Genomic DNA, 15,373 nt, shown 5'->3' on the forward strand with positions numbered 1-15,373 from the left:
GTCTCTCCTGACAGACCTGTCTCTCCTGCTGTCTTCCTGCTGTCTCACCTGCTGTCTCTCCTGCTGTCTTCCTGCTGTCTCTCCTGCTGTCTCTCCTGCTGTCTCTCCTGCCAGGTTCCTCTGTTCCTTAAAGAAGGTCTCAGCCATCCTGAACATGTCATTGGTGTAGTGCTGTCCACCATTAGCTGTGACCATCTCATCTACTGTGTTCAGGAACTTTCTAACCTGCTCTCTGCTTCTGCTGGCTTTGTTGTTAAACACACAGTATCTACCACCACACATGGAGACCAGGTCTGACACACATCTGCTGGACCGGATCAAATCCTCAATGGACCGACCGCCTAGCTGGTCTCCATGAGTGAAAAGCACCATGGAGTACTGAAGAGCAGTTTGGGAAGTAACTCAAACAGTTTTATTTGGGCTTTAGAGATTCTGTCTAACTTCACAAAGATGATGAGGGCATGTGGTCCTGGACTGGCCTCTACTACAGACTTCATGACCCTCCAGGTACAGCTGTTCAGGGGACAGAAGTTTATCAGTGAGTCCTGGAGTGTCCACCACTGTGACCTGACGACCCCCCACTGTGGCTGACCCAGAGACGGTCTCTGTACTGACTGGATTAAAGCCGCAGCCTGATGTGAACTTCTGAGATCCCAGGATGGTGTTTCCTGAAGAACTCTTCCCTCCTCCAGGTCGACCGAGCAGCACGATCCTCCTGTTTCTGGAAGCATCAGCTGGAAGAAAGAAAACACAGAGACATACATTTTTTTATCAGAACTGTCCTGTGTGTTGGCAGAAAACTGATCTTATAGTTATGCTGATAATTATAAATCTACCACTTTCCCTGGCTTTATACTGTCCACTAGGACATGCCAGGGTTTTGTTTATCTGTGTGAACATCTGTGTAATTGTTACTTCTCATGCCTCTCTGTTCCAATGGGAAGTGGAGTTTTTAAGGCCACTGTGAGAGGGAGTCTGCCTTTCAATGTTTGTCCGCTGCTCGGTGCTAGATGTTAGGAAGGGCCCCGGGTCGTAGACCTGTGGTCCAGCTGACTTTAGTTTCTGTTTTTTCTCATTTAAAAAAATCAACCAAAATCTTTTTGTTGGAGATAGGATGGGATGGACGAGGGATTCGGACTCCATTGAAGGACAGAAGCCAGCTTATCACACAGAGAGGAATGAATAAATAATGAATAAGATATTAAACAGGGTGAAGAACTATTATGATCTCACATACAGACTGACTGTGTGAGTGTTCGTTGATTCAAACTCTGCCCGTTCATAGGTACCGGCAGACGGACGTGTCTTGGTTATTTGTAGTATTACTTGTGAGTTCCTATTGAGTAAGACAAGAGACTAATAACTAGGGGTTAGATGGGGCAGAATCTGAGTAAAGAAGGGACGGAGTGTGGAGGCGCTCCTAAAATCTTTCCACCAGTTGTGAAATTCATAAATGAAAAAGATGAGACATCAATGAGACAAAAGTGGGTTGAAATATGACGGTCCAGAGTTGAGACCAGGAGGCAGAGTCGCAGTTTAACACACTTCTCTGCCCTTCTTTTTCAGCAGTTACCCACCCAAAACCCTACGCAGAGTCGCAGTCTAACACACTTCTCTGCTCCTCCATTTCAGGAGTTACTTAGTGAAAATCCTATAGTGACGGTGTCTGCCCCCCGACCATCGAAATTATTTAAAAAGGTAAACAGAAGAGGAGCTGTGCATAGAAACCTCATAAAAATTACCACAAGAGCAATAGTGCAAACTAATAGGAGAATTACAGTAGTTAGGGCTGGCTCAGGTGAGGCCTGAACCATCCCTTAGTTATGCTGCTATAGGCCTAGACTGCCGGGGGATTTCCCATGATGCACTGAGCTCCTCTCTCCTCTACTTTCTCTCCCTCTGTATGCAACCTTATCCCATTATTGCATGTTACTAACACAACTTCTTCCAGGTCTACGGTCTAGACCTGCTCTATATGAAAAGTGCAATGAGATAACTTCTGTTATGAATTGGTGCTATATAAATAAAACTGAATTGAAATTGTATTATATTCAAAATGACAGCAGTATTATTATGAATGAATATGATACAGCACTCTAGTTTCCACCCACTACTCAGAATATGTGATGTAAGATGGTACCTGGGGAACCAGGTGGCTGCTGGGTTCTGAGGTGGCCGGACTTCTCCAGCAGCTCTCTGACTTGTTCCTGTCCTCCATTCTCGTTGTTGAACAGATGACATCTCCCTGAAAATGCTGTGACGAGTGGTGGACGTTCATCTCCAAAGACAAAATCCTCCAAGGACTTGTCCTGTAAAGCATCGCCGCCTGTGAAGAGCAGGGAACAGTTCCTGAGGCCCTGAAGCCCGAGGACTCTGTTAGCTGCTGCCAGAACCTTCACTTGCTCTTTGGTGAACGGTCCAACCCTGAACACCACCAGGAACAGACAAGGTCTGGAGGACTGCAGGAGGTCCTGACACCAGGTCTTAATGTCCTCCTCTGCATCAAAGATTCCTGGAGTGTCGACCACCGAGATCAGTTTCCCAAAAACATCTGCGGTTGCTTCAGAGATTTGTTTTGTCACTGGTCTGAAGGATTGTCTGGAATCAAACACTGGTCGTCCCAGGATGGTGTTTCCTGAAGCACTTTTACCAACTCCAGAGTTTCCCAGGAGGACGATGGTGAGATCTGGATCCATGACTGACAACAGACCTGCTGGAGACGACAGACAGACAGTGAGTGAGCAGGAATGAAAAGTAGATATATAAATAGATTTATTAAACCTGATGAGGAGAAGACTCAGGTGGCAGCTGACGAAACTTTAGATTAAACAGAAAAAACATATTATACTTATAGACATTTGATTGTTACCTCACAGTCCGAGCCTGTAATATAGGCCTATAATGATAATGGGTCATTCCCAGCATTATAAGAGTTGTTTTCCACTTGCCGAACAAACACAAAAACTCTGCTGCCTTGCTTTGTTGTTTACAGGCGCTGCTTCTGTCGTCTCTGTGTTGGTGTTTCAGCGAGGGCGGGGCCCAGCACCTCCACACACACGCCCCTTCATATCAAAGAGAGTCTACATGCTGGCCAGAGCTAACCAGCAGATACAGACGTGAGCCCTCGTGGCTCTGTAGGCGGAGTCAGGTATATAACGCAACGTCTGGTCAAGCTATATAAGGTACTTGTAGGTCAGCAATATAGCAAGGGGCGAGACCATGTAAAGCCTTAAATGTAATCAGTAAAATCTTAAAATCAATTCTAAATCATACTGGGAGCCAGTGTAACAAGGCCAAAACAGGAGTGATATGATCACGTTTCTTGGTTCTAGTTAAAAGCCTGGCAGCTGAATTCTGGACATACTGTAGCCGAACAATAGATTTTCGATTCAGGCAGGAAAAGAGACTGTTACAATAGTTCAAACGTGAAGAAATAAAAGCGTGTAAAATGGTCTCAGTATCTTTTTTAGAAATGTTTAATAAATGATAAAAACATGATTGCACCAGCTTTGTGTTGTGCTGCTCAAAACACAAATCACTGTCAAACCAGACACCAAGATTCCTTGCCACTGGCTTGATTTGATCTGATAAACCAAGGCAATCTGTGAACGGCACAATATGTTTTGTCAAATGCTTGGGGCCAATGATGAGGATCTCTGTTTTATCGGAGTTTAATTGAAGGAAATTATCGGACATCCAGTTTTTTTTAACTCACTAAGGCAGTCCTTCAATGAAGTTAACATTTCAGAGTCAGTGTGTTTAATGGGCAGGTACAACTGTGTATCATCTGCATAAAAGTGGAAAGACATACTATGTCTTTAAATAATGTGCCTGTAACTGTGTCAAGATCTCCAGCCATCAAAAGATCATTGGTAACTTTGAGCAATGTCGTTTCAGTGCTATGGTATTTCCTGAAGCCCGATTGAAACTTTTCAAAGATGTTATTTGTTTCTAATGTATGTAGAAGCTGCTTGGACACAATTTTTTCTAAAATTTTAGCAATAAAGGGGAAGGAGATGTCCAGTCCAGGTTTTTTTAACACACGCAGTGTGATAGAGGCCCGGATTAACTCCACCTTTTCAATAAAATACGATAAAAACACCTCACAGTCAGCGTTACTTTCAGTAGGGGCACGAGGTGGGGCCGGATTTAACAGCAGATCAACAGTCCTAAATAAAAACCTTGGGTTATGGTGATGCGAAGAGATGAGTTCTGAAAGATATTTCTATTGTACTGTGACAGCAGCTCCTTCATGCTAGCTTAGTGTACTTAAATTCCAGATTTCTTCCACCTACGTTCTGCTTTCCTATGTTCCCTTTTTAAGCTGCCGGTACTGTCATTGAGCCATGGCTGTTTTTTTCTCTAGCCTTCGACTAAACTTTAAGGGGTGCTATAGTATTTAATAAGGACAAGCAGATCGCATTGAAGTTATCCACCAGATTATTGGTATTAGAATACTCACACAAGTTAGGGTTAAGTGAGCAAAATTGTGCCACACTATGGCCATTTAGGATGCGAGAACATGTGGCATGAGATATGACTTTAGGATTAGCGGGTGACTCACAGTTAAAAACGATACATCTGTGGTCAGATACAGCCATATCCAGTAAATCCACAGTAGAAATTCTCACACCTAGAGTAAAAACAAGGTCTAACGTATGACCCGATTATGTTTCATCACATACATTTTATTTAAAATTAAAAGAATTTGTGATATTTAAAAAGTCAGAAGCACAACTATTGGTGGTGTCGTCCACGTGGATATTAAAATCACCACAAATAAGAACTTTGTCATAGTTTAAAACAAGAGTAGATAAAAATTCATAAAAAGCTGCCCGGTTGTTTTGAAGGACAATAAACAATAGCAAATATAATTGGGTTTAGGCTTCTGAGTTTAAAAGTAAGAGCTTCAAAAGATAAGAATTTCTCACAGGGTACTTTGTAACACTTAATTTTTCTTAAAAACACCAACTAGGCCTCCACAACGACCGCTGACTCTGGGCTGATTAAAACAGCCATAATTTGGGGGACACAGTTCAACAGTTTGGCTATGATCATTCATTTGAAGCCACGTTTCTGTTAAAAACCATAAAATATAAATGTTCAGATAAAATAAAGTCTTATTAGAGAGAGATCTCACATTAAAAAGTGCCATTTTAAGTACATTAGTACTGGTAACTACAGTTGGTTCCTTTGCTTGAATCTGTATGAGATTATTATTATTATTCTTTTTCCTGTGTGTCCTTTGAACATTTCGGTTGCCATACCTGTGCGTTGTGATTACTGGAATATGAGATGCCTGTGAAATAGCACTAGCAGGCGATTGCTTTATGCACCAGTAGGTGGCAGTGTTAAGCATTATGGGCTGTGTCCGTGAGGTGGCCTGTTCACTGACTGGTGATGAGTTCAGGTGTGCTGAATCCAATGAAGATGGGTCAGTTATACTAACAGAAATGGAACGGTTGCTAGTGGTGTCCAGAAGAGAGGGAGAAGAGAGAAAACCGAGAGCAGGTGATGTAATTAGTCAGTCATGTGCAGGGAACAGAACACAAATCAACCAATTTAGGTTGATTCGGTAACATTTATCCGGATCAGTGTCCTTCATCCTCAGCGTCATACGTGCATCCAGTTCATGTAGTGATTTTGACATTTCTTCTAATTTCATTGTCAGACCTGTGGTTACTCTCAGCAGCTCACCAGACTGCGCCCCGATGGTGTCAGTCCTCCTCTGCGCTTCCACAGACTGAGATGTTACGAAACAGTTCACCGTTCTGATCAGCCCTTTGATGTAAATCCGTCAGCTTTTTGTTCACCCCATTTAAGCACTCTTTAAGATCCCCAGACAGCTTTTGGGTAAATTTACTACACTAGACAAACTCACATCAGAAATGTCCTCGTGTCACCATCTGGCCAAAAGAAGGATTTACCAGTGTGCTATATCCTGTGTGAATCTTTCTTCTCCGTACACATTCCAGTGTGTAACATACAAAACTCCCATTGTGTCATGCAAGTGAAGAGAATCCATACAAGTCTTTCCATACAACATTTATTCAACATATAGAGCACATACATGCTTTCAAAGGCATTGAATGTACAATCTCTAGAGGACGACACGCGGACCCGTCTCCTCTCAGGGTTAACAGAGACTAAACCGATCCGGACCTCTGGAGTCCTCATCAGTCCTCATCAGCCCCCAGGTCTAAACTCAGAAACGCTTCAGTTACCTGGACAGGTGAGGGGGACTGAAGGTCCAAATATACAAAGACAAACTCACGTGAAGACAGCCGACCACACTTCTTCGGTTCTTTTCCTGGTTTCACAAAGTTACTGAGGACGGAAGTGAGGACGGACCTACAAAATAAAGCTCCACAGTTTGCCTGTTCTATATCATCCCGGAGCTGGTGAGGTGCTGGGGCCTCGGTCCTCTCTGGGACAGCTCTCTGCTGGATCCGGATCCTCTCCAGTTCTGCGTGCACCTCCAAGTGCTGTTTAAAACGCTATAATGCTCTGTGTGGGGGGGTCTGTGGCTCCTCCCCCAGAAGACTTTGAGCATTAAACACTTAATTTCCTTCATTCTGGAGACACTTTCTGCTCCAATTTATGGTGGAAATGTTTTATTTATATGAACGGAAACATAATTAAGGTGGCAGGTGACAAAATAAAATATAATGGAATATGATGCAGTAATCAGCAGCTTGTTGTTTTTAAGCTTAAATTAAAATAACCAGCGACATGCACAGTACAAGTGTAGTCTGTAAGTGTTATTTGTACGGTACAGATTATTTTAATAAAAATACCAAATGAAACACTCTGTCTGCAGCATCGTGTTTCTGCTTTGCAGGACTTATGAGAGCCAATCAGAGAGCCGAGCGTCTGCGTCATCGTTTCTAAAGTCTTCTGTTTTCGCACTAAAACACTCTCCGGAGTTTTGAAATACAAAGCGGGGTCGGCAGCGTTTCCAAACTTCCCGTTTTCGCCGTTTTAGTCTGGAAGGGAGGAGCAAAAGGTCTCAGTTTTAATTTGAAAGCGCAGTAGTGTGGATGGGGACTAAATGACACGTGTGGCGGTCAATCTTTTTAAATGTCCCGCCCCAGGCTGTGGTTCGTGAAAAGTGACATTAATGAGCTACATTCAGCACCCGAGCTTCTCGTTTCCCTCGTCTCTCTCAGAGACAGAGATCAGCAGGTGAGCGTCACGTTGCGCCCAGAGAACCTGATCAGAAGAGGGCAGAGGAGAGGAGGCAAGAAAATGTCCCGGTACGCCAAAGAGTAAAATGTTGAGGTGCGTTGCGGCCAACTTCAAGCTGCTGATAAATGATTCTAAGTACATGAAAGTCATCAATATTTTATTAAACTTAGTCCTTGAGATTCAGCAAAAGTCTGAGGTGCTAACTGCATCTGATCGGTGAGACAGCAAAGAGTCTGAAAAGGACCTGCAGAGGTGGAGGCTCAGCTGTTAGGAGACCTGCCTCAGTCAGGGTCACAGATAGAAGTTACAGCTGATGGCGGTGAAACTAGTTTCTGACCGAATGAACTCAACAAATTCAGCGGTAGCGTTGGTATCAGGGGTGGACCTAGAAAAATATTTATGGAGTGGTGAGAGGGGGGCAGGAATTTTTGAGGGGTGGCAGCATATGGCAGACGTACTGTATATTTACTGGATTTTAATCAGTTATCACAGTTTGATGAGAAATACTATGTACACACTACAAAAGGTCACAGGCTGCCATTTACAAACTCATACAAACTTTATCTCATGCAATCAATGTCTTGCATTTGAGGTAATATAGGTTAACCTAAGAAATTATTGTGTGTGCAGAGTTGTTACTGTCAGCGCTATATTTTTAATATTAAATAAATATTTAATGTGGTTTCCGCTGTAATGAACCAAGCTGTTCCCCCTTTCTACCAGCAGGTGGCAGGATTTAAATGAAGGCCTGTACTGTGTCTTTATTAAATGTTTTGAATCCAGATTACTGATATAGATGGATTTATTGTTGTTAATTTCTCAGCACCTCATGGACCCCTTGCAATTTGCCTATCAGGCCTCCAGGGGAGTTGAAGATGCCATTGGGACACTATTGCACTTATTGCACACTCACCTTGAGAAACCAAAGACCCATGCTAAGATTTTATTTGTGGACTTTTCCTCGGCTTTTAATACTATTCAGCCCAGTATTTTGGCAGATAGATTGGCCTCAGAATTTTCACTTGAACCTGGCTTGATCTTATGGATTGTTGATTTTCTTAGCTGAAGAATCCAGCAAGTCAGGGCAGGAACTTCTCTCTCTGATAAAATGTCTACTTGCACAGGCTCTCCTCAGGGATGCGTTTTATCTCCTTTGTTGTTTATTTTATATACTAATTCTTGTACCAGCACTTTACCAAACAGGCACCTTATTAAGTATGCAGATGATACTGCCTTGTTAAGTCTACTATATGATGATGAGGAGGAGCACGGGCCAGTTCTTGGCTATTTCTTAGAGTGGTGTGAAAAGTCAAGCCTCCTTCTAAACACCACCAAAACAAAAGAAATGTCTATTGATTTTAGAATGATCCAATCATCAAATTCAACTTTTATCAACGGGGAGGCTATACAATCAGTCACAAATTATAAATATCTTGGCACTGTGATTGACCATAAGCTTAAATGGGATCTGTGGTCTGACACAACAAAGAATGTACTTTTTAAAGAAGTTGTTATCCTTTAATGTTCACAACAAAATGCTTCAGATGTTTTCTTCTTCTTTTTTTTTTCTCTTCTTCTTTTATTGAAAGTGTGTTGGCCTTCTGCATCATCTGCTGGTTTGGTAATGCTACTGAGGCACAGAAGAAGTCTGTAAGGAACAGTAACAATGGCCAGTAAACTATTAGGGATCAAGTTACCAAGTGTGGAATGCATTTATAGAGGAAAGGGTAAGGAACAAGGCAAAAACCATTGTGGGAGATAAGAGGCACCCCCTTGCCTCTTCATTCGAACTACTGCCTTCTGGGCGACGATATTGCCTCCCTCTATTTACCAAAAATAGATCAAAGTTTTCATTTGTGCCTCAAGCAATTAAGCTTTTAAATATATTAATCAATCAATTGCCTAATCAAATAGGTAGTAAAAGTGCAGGGTATGGGGAAATATGTGTTAAGTGTATTAGTATGTGACTTTGTTTATTTAAAGGTTCTCTTTTGGTGTATATGTATGATGTATGATGTATGTTTGTAATGCCTACTTGATTGCCATGCAAACAAATTTCCTTACGGGGACAAATAAATGTACTTACTTACTTACTTACTTTCATTTTTGATATTTTTGTCTTGTTTGCAGCTTAGTTATCATCTTCATCATTCGCCCTCAGCCCAGTAAAAAGGAAACGTCATACCAACAGTAAAATATGGTGGAGGGAGTGTGATGGTCTGGGGCTGTTTTGCTGCTTCAGGACCTGGAAGACTTGCTATGGTAAATGGAACCAGTAGCATAAGGTAGTAACAATGGGCCCCAGTGCAGGCTATGATGGGCCCTTGGGCTCCACACATACGAAGCGTGCGCACACGCACTGCGTTCGTGTCTAGAAGGGAGCCTTGTTTCCTCGTTTTGCTACGGTTTAACAACTGATAAGATAAGATGCAGTAAATACCTCATTTAAAGCTCCTTAAATGCTCCAGAAAAAAACGACTTGTTTTTTTCTGATTTGGTTTTGAAATGAAATAATAACAGAACAAAACATATGTATCTGGTGGACATTCCTGCAGTCAGCACGCCAACTGCACGCTCCCTCAAAACCTGAGACATGAGGAGCATTGTGCTGTGTGGTGGAACTGCACATTTTGGAGTGGGCTTTTATTAACATTTAACAGTTTGAACACAGAGCGACGATGACTCAGTACTGTAGGACTGAAAGTGAAGCAGATTTTACAAACACAAGGTCAAAGGTCAAAACTCCTAACTACAGACTGTCGTCTGAAAAGCTCACAACAACAATATAAACTGTTTAATGGAAAAAAACTGATTTTATGGTTCAAACAGAGAAAACTTTCACATGTTTCCTGTTGACCTCAGTTGTTCACATGAAAAGTGACAGAAACTAACCTGACCCCTCAAGGTTCTGGTTCTGGCAGTGACAGGAACTGACTGAGTCCTTCCTGTTCCAGAGTTTGAACTTTACACACCAACAGTTTAAACCCCCCCGAGGCCTGCTGGGCTCCAGGAGGAGGATCTGAAGGATCTGGTCTGACTGAGGAGACGGTTTCTTCTAAACCTCGGAGATCTTCATTTCTTTTATATCATAGATAATAGTACTTTGAGGCACAACTCCAATTAGCAAATAAGGCAAGAGCTATTTTTGCTTTCTCTGCTGGCTGACTGAGCAGATGGACGTGATGTCTCTCCCGCTGTCTCTCCTGCTGTCTCACCTGCTGTCTCTCCTGCTGTCTCTCCTGCTGTCTCACCTGCTGTCTCATCTGCTGTCTCACCTGCTGTCTCTCCTGCTGTCTCTCCTGCTGTCTCACCTGCTGTCTCATCTGCTGTCTCACCTGCTGTCTCTCCTGCTGTCTCTCCTGCAGTCTCACCTGCTGTCTCTCCTGCAGTCTCTCCTGCAGTCTCACCTGCTGTCTCACCTGCTGTCTCTCCTGCAGTCTCTCCTGCTGTCTCTCCTGCAGTCTCACCTGCTGTCTCTCCTGCAGTCTCTCCTGCTGTCTCTCCTGCTGTCTCTCCTGCAGTCTCACCTGCTGTCTCTCCTGCAGTCTCTCCTGCAGTCTCTCCTGCTGTCTCTCCTGCTGTCTCTCCTGCTGTCTCTCCTGCTGTCTCTCCTGCTGTCTCACCTGCTGTCTCATCTGCTGTCTCACCTGCTGTCTCTCCTGCTGTCTCTCCTGCTGTCTCACCTGCTGTCTCATCTGCTGTCTCACCTGCTGTCTCTCCTGCAGTCTCACCTGCTGTCTCACCTGCTGTCTCTCCTGCAGTCTCTCCTGCTGTCTCTCCTGCAGTCTCACCTGCTGTCTCTCCTGCAGTCTCTCCTGCTGTCTCTCCTGCTGTCTCTCCTGCAGTCTCACCTGCTGTCTCTCCTGCTGTCTCTCCTGCAGTCTCACCTGCTGTCTCTCCTGCAGTCTCTCCTGCAGTCTCTCCTGCTGTCTCTCCTGCAGTCTCTCCTGCTGTCTCTCCTGCTGTCTCTCCTGCAGTCTCACCTGCTGTCTCTCCTGCTGTTTCTCCTGCTGTCTCTCCTGCTGTCTCTCCTGCTGTCTTCCTGCTGTCTCTCCTGCTGTCTTCCTGCTGTCTCACCTGCTGTCTCTCCTGCTGTCTCTCCTGCTGTCTTCCTGCTGTCTCACCTGCTGTCTCTCCTGCTGTCTCTCCTGCTGTCTTCCTGCTGTCTCTCCTGCTGTCTCTCCTGCTGTCTCACCTGCAGTCTCTCCTACTGTCTCTCCTGCTGTCTTCCTGCTGTCTCACCTGCTGTCTCTCCTGCTGTCTCTCCTGCTGTCTTCCTGCTGTCTCACCTGCTGTCTCTCCTGCTGTCTCACCTGCAGTCTCTCCTGCTGTCTCTCCTGCTGTCTCACCTGCTGTCTCTCCTGCTGTCTCTCCTGCTGTCTTCCTGCTGTCTCACCTGCTGTCTCTCCTGCTGTCTCACCTGCAGTCTCTCCTGCTGTCTCTCCTGCTGTCTCTCCTGCTGTCTTCCTGCTGTCTCTCCTGCTGTCTTCCTGCTGTCTCACCTGCTGTCTCACCTGCTGTCTCTCCTGCTGTCTTCCTGCTGTCTCACCTGTTGTCTCTCCTGCTGTCTCTCCTGCTGTCTTCCTGCTGTCTCTCCTGCTGTCTCTCCTGCTGTCTCTCCTGCTGTCTTCCTGCTGTCTCTCCTGCTGTCTCTCCTGCTGTCTTCCTGCTGTCTCACCTGCTGTCTCTCCTGCTGTCTCTCCTGCTGTCTCACCTGCTGTCTCTCCTGCTGTCTTCCTGCTGTCTCTCCTGCTGTCTTCCTGCTGTCTCTCCTGCTGTCTCACCTGCTGTCTCTCCTGCTGTCTCTCCTGCTGTCTCTCCTGCCGTCTCTCCTGCTGTCTCTCCTGCTGTCTCTCCTGACAGACCTGTCTCTCCTGCTGTCTTCCTGCTGTCTCATCTGCCGTCTCTCCTGCCGTCTCTCCTGCTGTCTCTCCTGCTGTCTCTCCTGCCGTCTCTCCTGCCGTCTCTCCTGACAGACCTGTCTCTCCTGCTGTCTTCCTGCTGTCTCATCTGCCGTCTCTCCTGCCGTCTCTCCTGCCGTCTCTCCTGCCGTCTCTCCTGCTGTCTCTCCTGCCGTCTCTCCTGCTGTCTCTCCTGCTGTCTCTCCTGCCGTCTCTCCTGCTGTCTCTCCTGACAGACCTGTCTCTCCTGCTGTCTTCCTGCTGTCTCATCTGCCGTCTCTCCTGCCGTCTCTCCTGCTGTCTCTCCTGCTGTCTCTCCTGCCGTCTCTCCTGCTGTCTCTCCTGCTGTCTCTCCTGCCGTCTCTCCTGCTGTCTCTCCTGACAGACCTGTCTCTCCTGCTGTCTCTCCTGCTGTCTCTCCTGACAGACCTGTCTCTCCTGCTGTCTCTCCTGCTGTCTCACCTGCTGTCTCTCCTGCTGTCTCACCTGCTGTCTCTCCTGCTGTCTGTCCTGCTGTCTCTCCTGCTGTCTCTCCTGCCAGGTTCCTCTGTTCCTTAAAGAAGGTCTCAGCCATCCTGAACATGTCATTGGTGTAGTGCTGTCCACCATTAGCTGTGACCATCTCATCTACTGTGTTCAGGAACTTTCTAACCTGCTGTCTCTCCTGCTGTCTCTCCTGCTGTCTCTCCTGCTGTCTCTCCTGCTGTCTTCCTGCTGTCTCTCCTGCTGTCTCTCCTGCTGTCTCACCTGCTGTCTCACCTGCTGTCTCTCCTGCTGTCTCACCTGCTGTCTCTCCTGCTGTCTTCCTGCTGTCTCTCCTGCTGTCTCTCCTGCTGTCTCACCTGCTGTCTCTCCTGCTGTCTCTCCTGCTGTCTTCCTGCTGTCTCACCTGCTGTCTCTCCTGCTGTCTCTCCTGCTGTCTCACCTGCTGTCTCTCCTGCTGTCTCTCCTGCTGTCTCACCTGCTGTCTCTCCTGCTGTCTCACCTGCTGTCTCTCCTGCTGTCTCTCCTGCTGTCTCTCCTGCTGTCTCACCTGCTGTCTCTCCTGCTGTCTCACCTGCTGTCTCTCCTGACAGACCTGTCTCTCCTGCTGTCTCTCCTGCTGTCTCTCCTGCTGTCTCTCCTGACAGACCTGTCTCTCCTGCTGTCTCACCTGCTGTCTCTCCTGCTGTCTCACCTGCTGTCTCTCCTGACAGACCTGTCTCTCCTGCTGTCTCTCCTGCTGTCTCTCCTGCTGTCTCTCCTGCTGTCTCTCCTGACAGACCTGTCTCTCCTGCTGTCTCACCTGCTGTCTCTCCTGCTGTCTCACCTGCTGTCTCTCCTGCTGTCTCTCCTGCTGTCTCTCCTGCTGTCTCTCCTGCTGTCTCTCCTGACAGACCTGTCTCTCCTGCTGTCTCACCTGCTGTCTCTCCTGCTGTCTCACCTGCTGTCTCTCCTGACAGACCTGTCTCTCCTGCTGTCTCTCCTGCTGTCTCTCCTGCTGTCTCTCCTGCTGTCTCTCCTGCTGTCTTCCTGCTGTCTCACCTGCTGTCTCTCCTGCTGTCTCTCCTGCTGTCTCTCCTGCTGTCTCTCCTGACAGACCTGTCTCTCCTGCTGTCTTCCTGCTGTCTCACCTGCTGTCTCTCCTGCTGTCTTCCTGCTGTCTCTCCTGCTGTCTCTCCTGCTGTCTCACCTGCTGTCTCTCCTGCTGTCTCTCCTGCTGTCTCACCTGCTGTCTCTCCTGCTGTCTTCCTGCTGTCTCTCCTGCTGTCTCTCCTGCTGTCTCTCCTGCTGTCTTCCTGCTGTCTCACCTGCTGTCTCTCCTGCTGTCTCTCCTGCTGTCTTCCTGCTGTCTCACCTGCTGTCTCTCCTGCTGTCTCTCCTGCTGTCTCACCTGCTGTCTCTCCTGCTGTCTTCCTGCTGTCTCACCTGCTGTCTCTCCTGCTGTCTCTCCTGCTGTCTCTCCTGCTGTCTTCCTGCTGTCTCACCTGCTGTCTCTCCTGCTGTCTCTCCTGCTGTCTTCCTGCTGTCTCACCTGCTGTCTCTCCTGCTGTCTCTCCTGCTGTCTCACCTGCTGTCTCTCCTGCTGTCTTCCTGCTGTCTCTCCTGCTGTCTCTCCTGCTGTCTCTCCTGCTGTCTTCCTGCTGTCTCACCTGCTGTCTCTCCTGCTGTCTCTCCTGCTGTCTTCCTGCTGTCTCACCTGCTGTCTCTCCTGCTGTCTCTCCTGCTGTCTCACCTGCTGTCTCTCCTGCTGTCTTCCTGCTGTCTCTCCTGCTGTCTCTCCTGCTGTCTCTCCTGCCAGGTTCCTCTGTTCCTTAAAGAAGGTCTCAGCCATCCTGAACATGTCATTGGTGTAGTGCTGTCCACCATTAGCTGTGACCATCTCATCTACTGTGTTCAGGAACTTTCTAACCTGCTGTCTCTCCTGCTGTCTCACCTGCTGTCTCTCCTGCTGTCTCTCCTGACAGACCTGTCTCTCCTGCTGTCTCACCTGCTGTCTCTCCTGCTGTCTCTCCTGCTGTCTCTCCTGCTGTCTCTCCTGCTGTCTCTCCTGCCGTCTCTCCTGCCGTCTCTCCTGCTGTCTCTCCTGACAGGCTTTGTTGTTAAACACACAGAATCTACCACCACACATGGAGACCAGGTCTGACACACATCTGCTGGACCGGATCAAATCCTCAAAAGACCGACCGCCTAGCTGGTCTCCATGAGTGAAAAGCACCATGGAGTACTGAAGAGCATCTCTGTCAAACAGTTTAGGAAGTAGCTCAAACAGTTTAACGTCTGCTGCTGTGATTCTGCCCAGTCTGACCACGATGATGAAGGCATGTGGTCCTGGACTGGCCTCTACTATAGACTTCATGACCTCCTGGCACAGCTGTTCAGGTTCATCAGTGAGTCCTGGAGTGTCCACCACTGTGACCTGACGACCCTCCACTGTGGCTGACCCAGAGACGGTCTCTGTACTGACTGGATTAAAGCTGCAGCCTGATGTGAACTTCTGAGATCCCAGGATGGTGTTTCCTGAAGAACTCTTCCCTCCTCCAGGTCGACCGAGCAGCACGATCCTCCTGTTTCTGGAAGCATCAGCTGGAATCAAAGAAGAACAGATTAGTTCATCTCCTCAGAGCTACTGTCTGAAATCTGAGAGCACTAAACTAATTAGAGAAATGATTTCCGGGGCAAGATGTGGACTCTGACCCGGTGCTTCACGTGGTAGCTTTGTGTTTGTGTTTTGTTCTCTTGTTCTGTGTGCCGGGCTGCCTCTGTGGCTGACATTTGGGAGTAGCAGATCAACTTTTTCTTGA

At 46.9% G+C, this 15,373-nt stretch overlaps 1 pseudogene; it reads right to left on the reverse strand.

The window, feature by feature from the left end:
* The window catches only part of LOC119895459, an 18,323-nt pseudogene continuing 2,950 nt past the window's right edge, over positions 1-15,373 (reverse strand).

Source organism: Micropterus salmoides, unplaced genomic scaffold, assembly GCF_014851395.1.
Source record: "Micropterus salmoides isolate LMB-PRFRI ecotype aquatic unplaced genomic scaffold, ASM1485139v1 Ms_hic_scaffold_9, whole genome shotgun sequence".
Taxonomy (NCBI): domain Eukaryota; kingdom Metazoa; phylum Chordata; class Actinopteri; order Centrarchiformes; family Centrarchidae; genus Micropterus; species Micropterus salmoides.